The sequence below is a fragment of the Marmota flaviventris genome, chromosome 6, assembly GCF_047511675.1.
Source record: "Marmota flaviventris isolate mMarFla1 chromosome 6, mMarFla1.hap1, whole genome shotgun sequence".
In the NCBI taxonomy this organism is placed as follows: Eukaryota; Metazoa; Chordata; class Mammalia; order Rodentia; family Sciuridae; genus Marmota; species Marmota flaviventris.
Window position 1 is genome coordinate 89,516,271 of NC_092503.1, and position 13,319 is coordinate 89,529,589.

Below are 13,319 nucleotides of genomic sequence, written 5' to 3' on the forward strand. Positions count from 1 at the left end.
ATTAGAGCTTCACCTCTTTATCTTGACTTCATTTTCATTTTCCTACTATGCAGGGATCCTCATGGCCCAACTCCTGAAATAATGTTCTCTTAATTTGTGCTACACATTTTTTGATTATTTTTCCTTGCTGGAAAGTACCTACATTCTAGCCTTCACATTTTCTCTTATCACACCTGCCTATTGTCTTCAAGGAAGGGCAGCTGGTAGGAGATGGGATGCTGAGGCAGAGGAAGACAAGATCTGGAGGGCTAAATTGGCTGTGGAATGGAATAGGCTGGAGCAGATGTGGAAGATCAGAGCAGTCAGTCTAACGAAAACCTGGCAAAGAATCCTCCACATGAAAATCTCAAAGCGCAAGTTCAGACTTAGAAGCAAAAAGAAATAGAGTTTAAGGGCAATTACTTCAACGGTTTGGGACTTGTGATATTGAAAAGTAAGAAAACGAATTTCCATCAACTTCATGTTCCTTGTACATGTGTTAAGTTTCAGAAAAATAACAGCCTATTTTATCCACTACCCCCCTCCATGCTAAGGTAATTCGTAAGAAAAAAGTTGCAGTCAGCAGTGAAATTATGATAAATATATGTCGATAAAAGCTCTAAGTGGTTTGGGAATGTGTTTATTTTGTTCATTGTTACAGCTCTTCCACTTATTTTAATGCAGGATATAATGACCCTCCAAATGTCTATTTAATGAATAAAAGTTTTATAATGCTTAAGATGTAAACAAGATTTTATAAGTGTGCACAAAGAAATTGATAATCCAGCTCTTCCTACTTTAAAATAAGAAAAACAAACCCTTAAAGACTCAAAGTCATTTTATACCACAAATAAAAGAAAAATTCATAGGCTAAAATTCACAGGGGTAAGGGTTAAGGTTAACTATTATTACATCACCAGGATCACACTTCCATATTGTACTTCCCTTGCTTTCCTCAAAATAATTTTAATTCTTTTTTTTTTAAAAAATTGTTTTAGTTGTAATTGGACACAATATCTTTATTTTTTATTTTTATGTGGTGCTGAGGGTTGAACCCAGTGCCTGCACGTGCCAGGTGAGCGCTCTACCGGTGAGCCATAACCCCAGCCCCTAGTTTTTAATTCTTGACTCTGGATTTTGAGAAACATTCAGCTGATAGTTGTCCCAGAAGGGCATGGATCCTTCTTTCCAACCTTCTAATCTTATACTATCCAACTGTAACTCAGTGTATTGTAATGACTTCTTTACTTGTATAACTGTCTTTCCATCTCTTTCCACTTAATCTAAATTTCTTTGTTCAATCTGGGAACATAACTATATTTCCCACACACATAGTAGGCTGTCAACAAATATCTGATAAGTAAACGAAAATACATTTCAAGTGCACTTTTCTTCTTTTGGAATGCCCAAAGTGCCCTCCATGAGATCTATATTCTATGACAAGCTAAGAGAAACACAAAATAATTATTTCAGATAACATGTTAAAGCATATTTGCTGTATAACCACAAGCTACAAATATTACTATTATTATGAATCAAACTAAAGTAACATATTTGAGTCATTTCTTTATTTAACTACACTAGAATTAAATAATTTATTTTTCAATATTAACGCTAATTAATAAACCACTGTAATGACTGTACTAGTACTTGCCAAAAAGATATATCGGTTTTTAAATTTCCAGTATTTTCATAGATTTCAGATAAAGCTACCATTTTTTTTTCCTCCAGTGTTGGGGATGGAATTAATCTAGGGCCTCTTAGGAGCTAGGCAAGTATTCTACCACTGAGCCACTCTGGCCCACAACTACAACTTCTTAAACCATTCATTCAGAGATAAATCCCTTTGTATTTAAAATAGCTCAAAGTATTTGCATTTTGAATTGTTGACACTGACTTCAAACATAAGCAACAAGGTTGTATGGAAAAACCATAGAAGTAAAAGTGAGAAGCCAGGGGCTCCAGTTTTAGGTTCATCACTACTCACTATGTAATCTCAAATAAGACTCACAATATTTGGAGGCTGCTATTCACTTCCAATGATAGTAATATTTGTTGAGAGGATAATATGGGATTATATATATGAAAGCATTTTGTACGCTCAACAGCAATATCGAAATACCGGACAATATTACTGTTTCATGCTACAAAGGACTCTTCTGTACTAAAATAAAGTGAGATGATATTAGTAAATAAAATTCATTATGCTGCATGTATCTTACAAAGTAAGATATTATTGATGAGCAATCTAAGGGCAACTGCTGACTCATTTTAAAAGATATTGGCCTAAATCATAATAGATGTGCCTATTTATAATTCTGAGAGATTCCCTAAGGAGAATCATATTGAACTAGATGGCATTTTTACCAGACAGAATTGTTTTCCACAGAAATGAATGTGAATGTTAATGTGAGTAGACTCTGATTATAGTCACATTAATAATTCCATAGCATTCCTAACAAAGTAATAACAAAAGATGTTTATGCCTCTTCTTGTGCTGTGTCAATAGTAAATCCTAAAGCCTTTCACTGCTAACACAAAATCTTTAATATGAAGTAGCACCACTGGGGACAAATAAGTAATAAGAATTCTCAGCATGGAAAGTGTTGGTATAAATGTGAACATCAAAATAGAGTTGAACTGGCAATATTGGGTGAATAGTTCCCAAAGCAACTGACTCAGAAGCACCAGAACAAATAGTGAGGTTCCTATTCTGATTCCACCATGTAAAAGATGTTTTTAATACAATTTCTGATGTTCATGTTCTACCTCTGAATTGTGCAATTGTAGTTTTGCTTTCATTTAGAAGTATTTTGAAAATACACAAAGTGTTCCAGAAGAAATGCAATGGATACCATTTCACAGAGTGACTAAGTGGAGAAAGAACATAGAGATACTTCCTTTTCAATTAAGTTTAAAAATGTATCTCTTACTATACAACACCAAAGAACATTGTAATATTATTTTTTTATTTTATCTTATTGCAGCTAGGTAGTAAAACTTAATTTTACTATATATGCAGAGGCATAAATAATTATGTGGAAATAATAATTGTGGAAGACAATAAAATACATGGAGACAAATGTTTTCTCAAGATATGCACATTTCAAACAGACTTGCCAGTTATAATTCCAAGAATTAAAAAAAAATTGTTAAGACAGAGAAAGACTTGAAAGTGTGTTGTATGGTCTTACCTTTTATGGCTTTGCTTGTGCAGTGGTACAAAATAATGTGTCTGTTGTGAAAAGTCATGAAACGTAAACTTAGTAATAAGGAAGTCTAGGAGTGAGACCTAGTGAAAATTACCTTAAAATATTTCTTAAATAAATAACAATTCACAGAACAAAAAGGCATTTTTATGGCATTATTCTTTTTTGTATCAGTTAGGGTAAAAGCAAAAAAAATACTTTTTAGTTTTACCAAAAATGATTATTTTTTGAATCTATACCTCACTCCATTCTACAGTCATACACACAACAAGGCAATATTAATCACGTAAGAGCTAATTGAGGATAGAATTTGAGAAAAGGTGTCTTTTAAAGAAGACATCTAATCTCAACTTGACTTCTGCAAAGAACAAATATCTTTAGACTATTGACAGTCTAATCAACACTTGCAGAAGTCACAGAGTAATTTATTTTCTGAATGACTTCAAATTAATGGGACTTGAGAGCCTACAGGTCCTCCTCCACATTGGTTAACTTCAGGACTATTTAGGCAAGCAGAACTTAGTGACCAAACAATGCCTGGTTTGGATGGCATCTCCATCTGCCATCTGCTTTTCCCTCTCACAGGGGCCTTAAATCTCTTTCCAATCCAATTCTTTGCAACCAATCTCTTTTCCAGTTTTTCTGGTAGAAGGTAGGAAAACATCATAGAAAGGTGGGAACTTGAAATTCCTTATATGTAGAACATCTACCTAAAAACATTCTTTGATTTGTGCTGAATCTGAAGTAAATGATTTTCATTCTGCTTTTAAGTTGGCTAAGCTTCAGGAAACAAAACTCATAGGTAACAACTTCAAAGGTGATGATAAGCCACAACATGAATAGCAGTGCATGGAATCATTACTAATGGTACATCACTGCCTGAATTTGAATATTACATGAGTCACATAACTTCATTTTAAAGATGAAAACATCATTCAATAAAGACCTAATGAAATATGGCATACTGTCTGTTTGTCCTGACAGATACTATCATTATATAGATGTTCTATTGTAATTTTAGTAGATCAACAATCTCAAACAAAAATAGTTGTTATTACCTTAAGTCTTATATCTAGTAAAATTGTTGTCTCTGGTCCTATGGCATCAGATCTAACATTATAGCTAAACATCTTTTTAAAATTGTTATTTAGTTACTTAGAATATTTTCAAAAAGCAAAGTTAATTACATTCTCTCAGTCTCACTACCTCACTACACTATATATATACACACATATGCTTTGTAAAACACACAGTATTAATATAAATATTGTATTGTTTTTGCACTCCTAATGGTTTCAGAAAATAATGAGGAATTTAATAAGAAATAATCGCATTTCAAATATTACACTCACTATCCTAATTATTTTTGTTTCATAATGTCACTCAGATATTAAAGAATTAATTCAGCTACATACTTTCTTTAAAAGAAGACCTTGCTATAAGTAAATATGGAATTAAAGGCTCAAGTCATTGATACAGACTGATTTTTTTAAAAATATGTACACAAACACGCATACATACACAGATACATTCAGATACATGCTAGGCATAGGTTCTGGCTTTTCTATTTTTATTGACTAAAATTCAGTTTGGTTTTAGCATTAGGTTTAAAAGACAGATTTGAGGAAAGAGAATTTTGGTTGAAATTTGATAAAATAATTTGGATTTTCTAGCCTATTGTGTTCTAAAAATTCATATATTTATACCTATATTTAATGACTGAGTTTTAATGTGTGTCATTTTTTTTGTAGGTGCTGGGGATATAATGATCAAAAGAGAGATTTGCAGCTGCAGTGGTACTTATATTCTTGTTCTGTGCCTGACAGGGAACAAGTTGGATTCGGGGTGATTGGAGGAGATGAGCTTTCATGAAGTAAACTCATATAGTATCTTCACAACAGATTACAAATTTCTGATTGGCAACGAAGTCAATGCTGCCTTCTAGTGTTACTTTTATTTAAAAAATGAATAAATTGTGTTTGGATCAATTATTCTTAAAGTACAGTGCCTATTTTTCTAGTTGTGGCCAAGGACAAAGATAAAATTTAAAGTTCTGTTAGGTCAATAAAGGGTTGCATGCCACTTGACAATTGTTTTTGATGTTTGACTTGGTGGTATATTTGAAGAGCTATTTTGTTGCCCAGTGGAGACTACTCAGCCATTTTTACTCCTCTGAGTGGGCTTTCCTCGACTCCTATGTCTGCTGAAATCTTCATCAAGGCTAACTGAATACCAGGCTTTACCCACTAACTTCCACCCCTCACCAACACACATGTATATGCACACACACCATGTTTTAAAATCTAGAATTTCCTTTCTTTTACTCAATTGGATCATTTTGGTCCTTTGCCTTATTCTGACTTGATGTGTCTGCAACTAAAAAAGTGACTTAACACACAGATATTTTATTGGAAATATAAATTCAAAATGCACTAGATGTCAGATTCTTGTGTAAGGCTGTCATTTAAAATTTGGGGAATTCACAATATGTAAATTGCTTCTCAGAGCCTACAGAAGTCATCTTGTATTCTTAGCAACTTAAAAGTCAATGACAAGTAGGTCCTGCCTTTGAAAGATAAGGTGCATACACATACTTTATTTCCTTCAATTATTTGAATTGAGACCTAAATAGAGCATTCTGAAATAAAATCAACGTATGTTCCTTGTAAAAGAAGTGATAAGAATGAATGTGGTTTTTTTTAAAAGTTCAGAAAGTACTTCACCATTCAGAAGACATACAGTGTGAATAACGACAGATAAAATGAAAGTAGTTGATTCTAAGAAAAAGAACGCTAGTCCTTGTACCAATATGCCATGTTCTGTTCTGTGAGAAAATGTTCTTGGATGTGGTCTAATCTGGTGCTTTAGTTACACAGTACTTTTCCTTTTATGAAAGATGTGGGGGTTTATATGTTCTCCTAGCAGCCCAGCCCCTTGGTTAAGGGGAGGTATAGTCAGAATTTATAAACAGGAAATCAGTGTATAAGCATGTATAAATCTGCAAGAAGAGTTTCCATGCTATATGGTTCCCTTTCCAGCCAGGTTACCTATATTTTATCAATATTAGAGTCAGATGATGCCATTTATGTATAAACTAAAACTATTGTTTTTGAATTTTCATTAAACTTATCCCCCATAATATCCCTACAAGTGGAGGTATACTTATTTCCCTTGATTTTCTCTACTATTTTCTTTTAAGGAAGTTATTTGAAGGCTAATTCCAGCTTAGAAAATCTAAAAGAATTTATGTATTATTTAGACATTAAAAAAACTAAGGATGGGACATCTTTGACAAGTCTACTTCCACATGTTCAAGGCATAGATGGCTTCATAGGCTTATTTAGTTTTTTAAAAATCACTGTCATACAAGAATATCCTTTTCCTCCTTTGCATTTAAATAATTTAAAATTTCAAAATCAGACATTTTAAAAATGAATTCTAAAGAAATATGCAGGTAGGTTTTAGGGCATATTATTCTCTACTACAACAAACATTTCCATGAAAATTATGAGTTTAGGGATACAAGGATATTTTTTCAGAAGATTTTTATTTATATTATTTTTCCTCCTATTAGAACTCTTTCTTCTGGATTCATATGAAAACATCTTCTATCTTGTCTATAGATCCATATCTGTCTTTCTACGTTTTAAGAAATCTATAAGATAAAATGTCTTTAAAAAGTCAAATTTCTTTAGTAAGACAATAATGTCAAGCCAGTTTATAATTTTAAAAATAAAAATAATGCTGCTTATACATGCTTATACATGTTATACATGTTGGGGTTGGTAAATTTTGTGTGACAGAAAATATAAAAATTCCATGTATAACTAAGGTACCTAAAGAAATGAATGATGTCCTTTTGATTTTTTCCTTTTAATTATTCAAAACTTGTTTTGTTTTCTTTTTCTTTCTTTCTGTTTTGGAGGTAGTAGTGGTAGCCATGATGGTGGTAGTTCATTTTTGAACTTGAGTTTAGAGGGAAGGAAAACTATACTTCACATTTTTTTTTCAAGTCATGTGAGAAAAGGTGAACTGTCACACCCATCTGTCTGATTCCTACAGCACCTGAATGCTACATGATGGAAATGGCATTAGAAGTCAGCAGATGGGGACACAATTCTTTATAATGGATGGACCTTCAAAGAAGCACTGATTTTAATCATGATTTGCTAGAGCCATGAGGAAATGTTGCACCATGAGATTGAGGAATCTATTTCTTTGCTAGACAGACAAACATAAAAAAGGTCAGCAGCCTCAATTGTTATTTGAGTTATAAAGATTAAAAAAGTTTTACTCTGTCATTTGCCTTCATATCATAACATGTTCTAGAGTTATTATGTTTGAGCTTTAGAGCTTTTGTGAAATTATTTCAACTTGTATAAAACTAATGTGTTAATTAGTTTTTTATAGTAATTCCTTATAATCAAGGAAGATTAAAGGCACACTTGATGCATTTACACTATCATACCTATGGGGTACAAGGCATTGTTTTTAGGGCATTAACTTCCATGAAAATAAGTTTGTTTACACTTGTGAAATATACTTCCATTTTTATCTTTTTAAGTCTGCACTGTTTAAGAAAGTCTGATGTAAACCTATATATCTTAGAGAAATTAAAATTTAAAGACATGATTTAATATTGAAGATTAATCTATGGATCTACTTTATTCTTCACATATATCATTTATGGTCATTCTTAATTGCAGATTCAGGAAAAAATGAAATCAATAATCTGACCATGTCCTCTGAGAATTAGTTGAAGGATTTTTAATGTTTTATAAGTACTTTGGTAAGGAGTTCACTCAGTACCAGAATCTTCAAGTCTATAGCATTCACAATTTAAAGTTACTGAAGCACTTCACAAATTGGAATTACAATTTGAAAGAATGAAGGTCTCCTAAAAACCTGAAGCACTCCAATAATTTTAAATTATTTTCTACTTTGTAAGTTCAGAGTCCTCACTACTTATAAAGAGAGGCACTTATAACAAAAAGGAAAGTACCATGATAATTTCAAATCACTGTGTATGGTTGTAGGACAATTTTAAGGCAATAAAAGTACTTTCAGGTTTTTCCTGTTTCATTTGAAGGCTTTCAAATTGAAAGTAAGTCACGCAGCTTTTATAATACAGCAATTCAAAACACACTAAGTAATTTTAAAGTTAACCAAAAATATGGCAAAAAATGAAGGGGCTATGGTTAGAGGAAAATATAAAAATGTATAATAATGTGTATCCTCCAAAGCACAAAAGGGAGTTAAATTGTCCTATAAATTGTTTAGTTGGCTAAAATAGTGGGGTAGGGTAGGATGCTAATATCCATATGACAGTAATAGCAGATTTCAAAGCATAGTTCAGAAAGTATTTGGAATTTTATAAGAAAGAATTTAAGAAAACAAGATCTATATGCTGAAGTTTAACATTTCATCTAAAGTATGCTGGAGGAAATTTGTGCAGCCTTACAAAAGTCAGTTTCGCACATCTTTCCAATTTTGCATTGTACTGTAACATTAAGTTGGTAGCTTGAAATTAGCCATGGTAGAAATATTTACACCATGGGGATTGATAAATGCTGTGAGTTAGAGCCCCTTTCTTTTGCAAAGTCAGTTGTTAAATGTTTTTTAATTCTCAGGCAAGGGAAGAGTCTTAGGTCAAGAAGGAAAAGCAGAACTAAGTGGTGAAGAATCAAAAGCATCACTGAAATGACAACCAAAGTCAGTGGTTCTGAACCATTCAAGATTCTTTAGCAGAATTTTAGCTTAGTCATCCTTAGATTTCTGACTATGCAACTCTGTGCTTATCTTCCCATTACTACCAGGTTTTTTTCATACTGCACTTTTCTTTTCTCTATGTCATCATTTATGCTTACTCTTGGTTTTTAGTCACTCACAACTTTTTTGTATCGTTTTTTCCTCATTAAACTCCCCTCCTGTCCCATGTGAGCATCTGCACATATGTATCATTTTCAGTCTGTGGTGTGAAATAATTTCTTTCAAAGTTTCAAGTCAAACCAATTGAGGTTGGGAAATCTGGTGAACCACTTTCCATGATGAACATCTGTTAAAAATCCCTCTTGTTGAAACTACTGACCCTAAGGGAGTGTTTCACTGAGTATCCTTTCCAGGAATTACTGGAAACAGTGGTCAGTGAGATCGTCCTCCAAAACAATTACCTATCTAGTTGACTCTAAAATATCTAGCTGACTAAATGACCATAGTGAAAAATGAAATAAGTAAAATAAATGAAGTACAAAGATAGTACTAGGGACATTCAAAGAAGGGATCATATATTTCCAGCTACATGAAGACAGTTTCTGGTCAAATAGTTTTAAATGACCTTCATGGATGTATAGATAGTTATTGACATATCAAAGCTTACGTAAATGACATTCTAGGCAGAAGTAAGAGGAAGATGTTTTCCATGAGTATGTCATATTTTTGCATGTCTTCAGAGCAAGTCACAGATTGTCATACTTTCTGGTGTATATTTCCAAGACAGAGGTCATAACTCTCTTTTGGAGCAAAGAACAGGAATTATTCTGTTCATTATAAAAGATTCAGATTCCCTAAGCTTAGAATTCTTCTCCTATAACACATTGCAGTTTGAAAACAAGTATTATCTGGCCCCCTTTCATGTCAAACTATGTGAAATAGAGCTTAAAGAGCTGGCTCAAAAAGTGCTAATATTCTAGCTCCTATTTTTGAAGAAAGTTCTAAACTTTTCTTTTTCTCTTATTTCAATCTCTTACAACAAACACAGTATTCTATTCATGGAACTGTAGAGTGCTAAGTTAACAGACTGCAAGCAAATAGGAAGAAATCTCATATTCTTTATAAACCTTTATAGAAGTAAAATGTAACAGATCATGTTCCTTATAAAGGAATGCAGGTGATCTATTAGAACTACTGGGAAATCTATCAGGAGCCATTTAGTCTTTGATTGTCAGAAAGAGGTGTTTGTATTTAGTTGAGTAGTCAGTGCTGAGCTATTAAGAAGGTTGCTGAGCAAAGAAGTAGTGTTACAGACACACTTAAGAAAGGTTCATCTGATGGTAGCATAGGTATAAGACTGATGTGAGTGAAAAGGGGAGGAATTAGGAAGATTAGAGATGAGACTACTGCAGAAATTATGCTGCGTATTTAATTCAGGTCTTGACTAGAATAATGTCATGGGAAGAAAAGAGATGGGCCTGATTTGAGACCCAGGAAGAAATGGAATTTTCAAGACTAGCTATTAGACCATCTTAAGAGGTGAGAAAAAAAAAAAAAAAAGTCAAGGATGGATTCCAAAGGAGGCTTGACATTGCTTACATATTTGACTAGATAATTCTGCTTTTGGAAATAAAACTCCAGAGATAATTTTGAGAGGAAAACAAAGATTTATACACAAAGATGGTTACCTTGGTATTATTTATTATAATGGGAAGGACATAAACCCTCAATAATTAGGAATTGATAAACCTCTTCAATAATCATGCGATCAAATTATTATTGAATGTTTTAAAATTAGAATTTAAGGAAATATATTTTATTAAAAGTAATGAAAACAGTTTAAAACCATAGTTTATTTGATAATATACATGTATAAAATGAAGCAAAAAAAACAAAATTTAAAAAAATGATATGATTGAAATCATATAAAAATTTTTCAAAAACCTCAAAGGGAATTTAACCACTAGGTGATAGAATTATAAATGTTTCCAACTCTATAATTTAATGTTAGATATCTGTATGATACATATATAGTGGTTTTATAGGTTTAAAAAAAAAGTCTATTTAAACGAAAATGAGTTGAGTCCAATATGTATGAATAGGAGAATGCAGTATCATTTTTTAAAACTGAGGGTATTATAAGGGAAAGTAAATATGAAGGATATTTGTCATGAATAAAAAGTAAATGTATAAGTAAAGGTATAAATAGCTCTTTATAAATTTCCTATTGACTATTGACTACATGTTTTAATATTAATATATCAAGTTAAATATATCATTAGAACTTATTTTTTCTTTTCCCTTTTTAATATGGCTCCTAGAAGATGACAAATCATATGTGTGACTTGCTGCTATGGTCTGAATCTAGAATGTCCTGAGAAGCTGCGTGTTAAGCAATGCAGCAATGTTCAGAGATGAACAGATTGAATCATGAGGCCTCTGACCTTATCAGTGGTTTAATCCATTCAATGGATTAACATTTGAATGGATTAGTGAGAGGGTGGTGAAAACTATAGAAAGGTGAAAAAGCTGGATAAAGTAGCTGGTGTGTGTGTGTGTGTTGGGGGGGGAGGGTTTGAAGTATATCTGTTTTGTTTGGTCCCCTTCCTCCATGTGCCTGTCTATCTGTGGGTGCTTCCCAGGTGCTGTGAGCTGAGCAGCTTTCCCCTGCCATGCCCTTCCGCCATGATGTTCTGTCTGTCTCAGTACCAGAGCAATGGAGTTGATGAACCATGGATTGAATCCCCTGAAACCTCAAGCCAAAATAAACTTTTCTTCCTCTAAGTTGATCTTGTCAGAAAATTTTCATCACAGGGATGAAAAGCTGACTAACACACTTGCATTATATTTCAATTGGAGGCACTGATCAAAAAGGTTTTTGATTGCCTTCTAACACACTACCTTACATGAGCTTTCCACTTTGACTTTCACTGCCTTCAAGTAAAATTGAACTGCCAGCAACCTTGCTCTCATTCCATGCCTGAATCCCCTGTCTCTTCTTATTTTTTCAAGTTTTTGCTCCAATGCCTTAACATGATTCCTTCCCAATTGGAAGTCATATTGTGCCTTTCTCTAATATCATACAGCTTTACCTGTGCCGTTCTATGACAGAGAACACACTTTACTTTAAATTACAGAGAATGTTTTCATGTTTTTAACACCACTAAACCTCATGTTTTCTTTTTCTGGGTGGAGATTATGCTTCTGAATCATTGTATCTTCCCTTAATGGCTTGGCTATGGTAGAAGTTTAACAAAATAACTGTGAATAAAAGGATACATAGTGCTAGTGTGAGAAACAATAGAGACAGGTCCACTCAGTAAAAATTCAGTCCAAAAGGCTGAGAAATTAGAGACTGAGTGCTGGAGAAAGGGCAGTGGCCCAGAGGACTTTTGAAAGTGATGAAATACTTATCGCGTGGCATAAGGAAAAAGAACACTTCCAATATATGCTAAAAGTGTGCTGTTGAGAATCCACATCATTCAAAGATGTAGATCTAGGAGCTGTTAAAGAAACACTTTATTTTCAACATATACTTGAACTAAAATGTTTCAAGGAAAAAAAAATTCTCGTACCTGGCCTTATTATAATAATTTGGAAAATTACTTCTGAGTGTCTCAAAGCAATTCAGTCTAAAATACCAGTAAAATGTTCATGACATTTCAGCATTCTGGGGTCTCTTGAGAGCAGGAGTAAAGAAAATCCATCCAAAGTTTCTCCTTGGGGTCAACTTCCCTTCATTAATGGTGCTCAGAACTAATAGGGCTTCCTAAAGCCCTGAATGATCTTCTTGAGCTGACTTCCTGGTAGAATTATTAAGTTCCAAGAGTGCACTAGAGAGCCTTCTACTCAATTCTAAGTTTTTCTGTACTTAGCTGGCCACGTTAAGACCCAGTGGAGGCAGTGCACGAAGAATCTAATTCAAGGTCAAGCTACAAACTGTCATCTACCAGACCACCATTGCCAGAAAAATGTTTGTAAGCCGCTGAATTTGTAAGACTTGAATCTTTCTAAACACTTAAATTGGAAACTAACTATCACGGAATAGTGTTTTTCTTTAGTTTTATCTCAAAAGTTCTTATTTATCTTTAAGGTCAAAACTGATATCTTCAATTACACTTTTTTTTTCTATATTATTATGGTTAATTCATTCCACATTTGTAAAGGTACAGTGCACTGATGCAAAATAAATGTAAAGTAAGTAAGAGAAATACATAGATAATAGACAAATAAAACCTAGTATGAAGCTGCATTGAGCAGAACACACACACCATGAAAACCTGTATGCTTGCTAGATGTACGCTATGAATTTCAAAATAGTCAGTGGCAAAATTTTATGAGGGTTTCTAATAATTTGGCATCTGTTTTTCAAAATTCTTCCATCAATATGATATAGTTTCATTTCCATTCACTCTTTTTAGA

At 33.1% G+C, this 13,319-nt stretch overlaps 1 protein-coding gene across 1 annotated transcript in view; it reads right to left on the reverse strand.

Moving 5' to 3' along the window:
* Adgrb3 (adhesion G protein-coupled receptor B3) overlaps positions 1-13,319 on the reverse strand; it is a 687,882-nt gene that overhangs the window by 185,697 nt on the left and 488,866 nt on the right. The gene's annotated exons all lie outside the window — the stretch shown is intronic.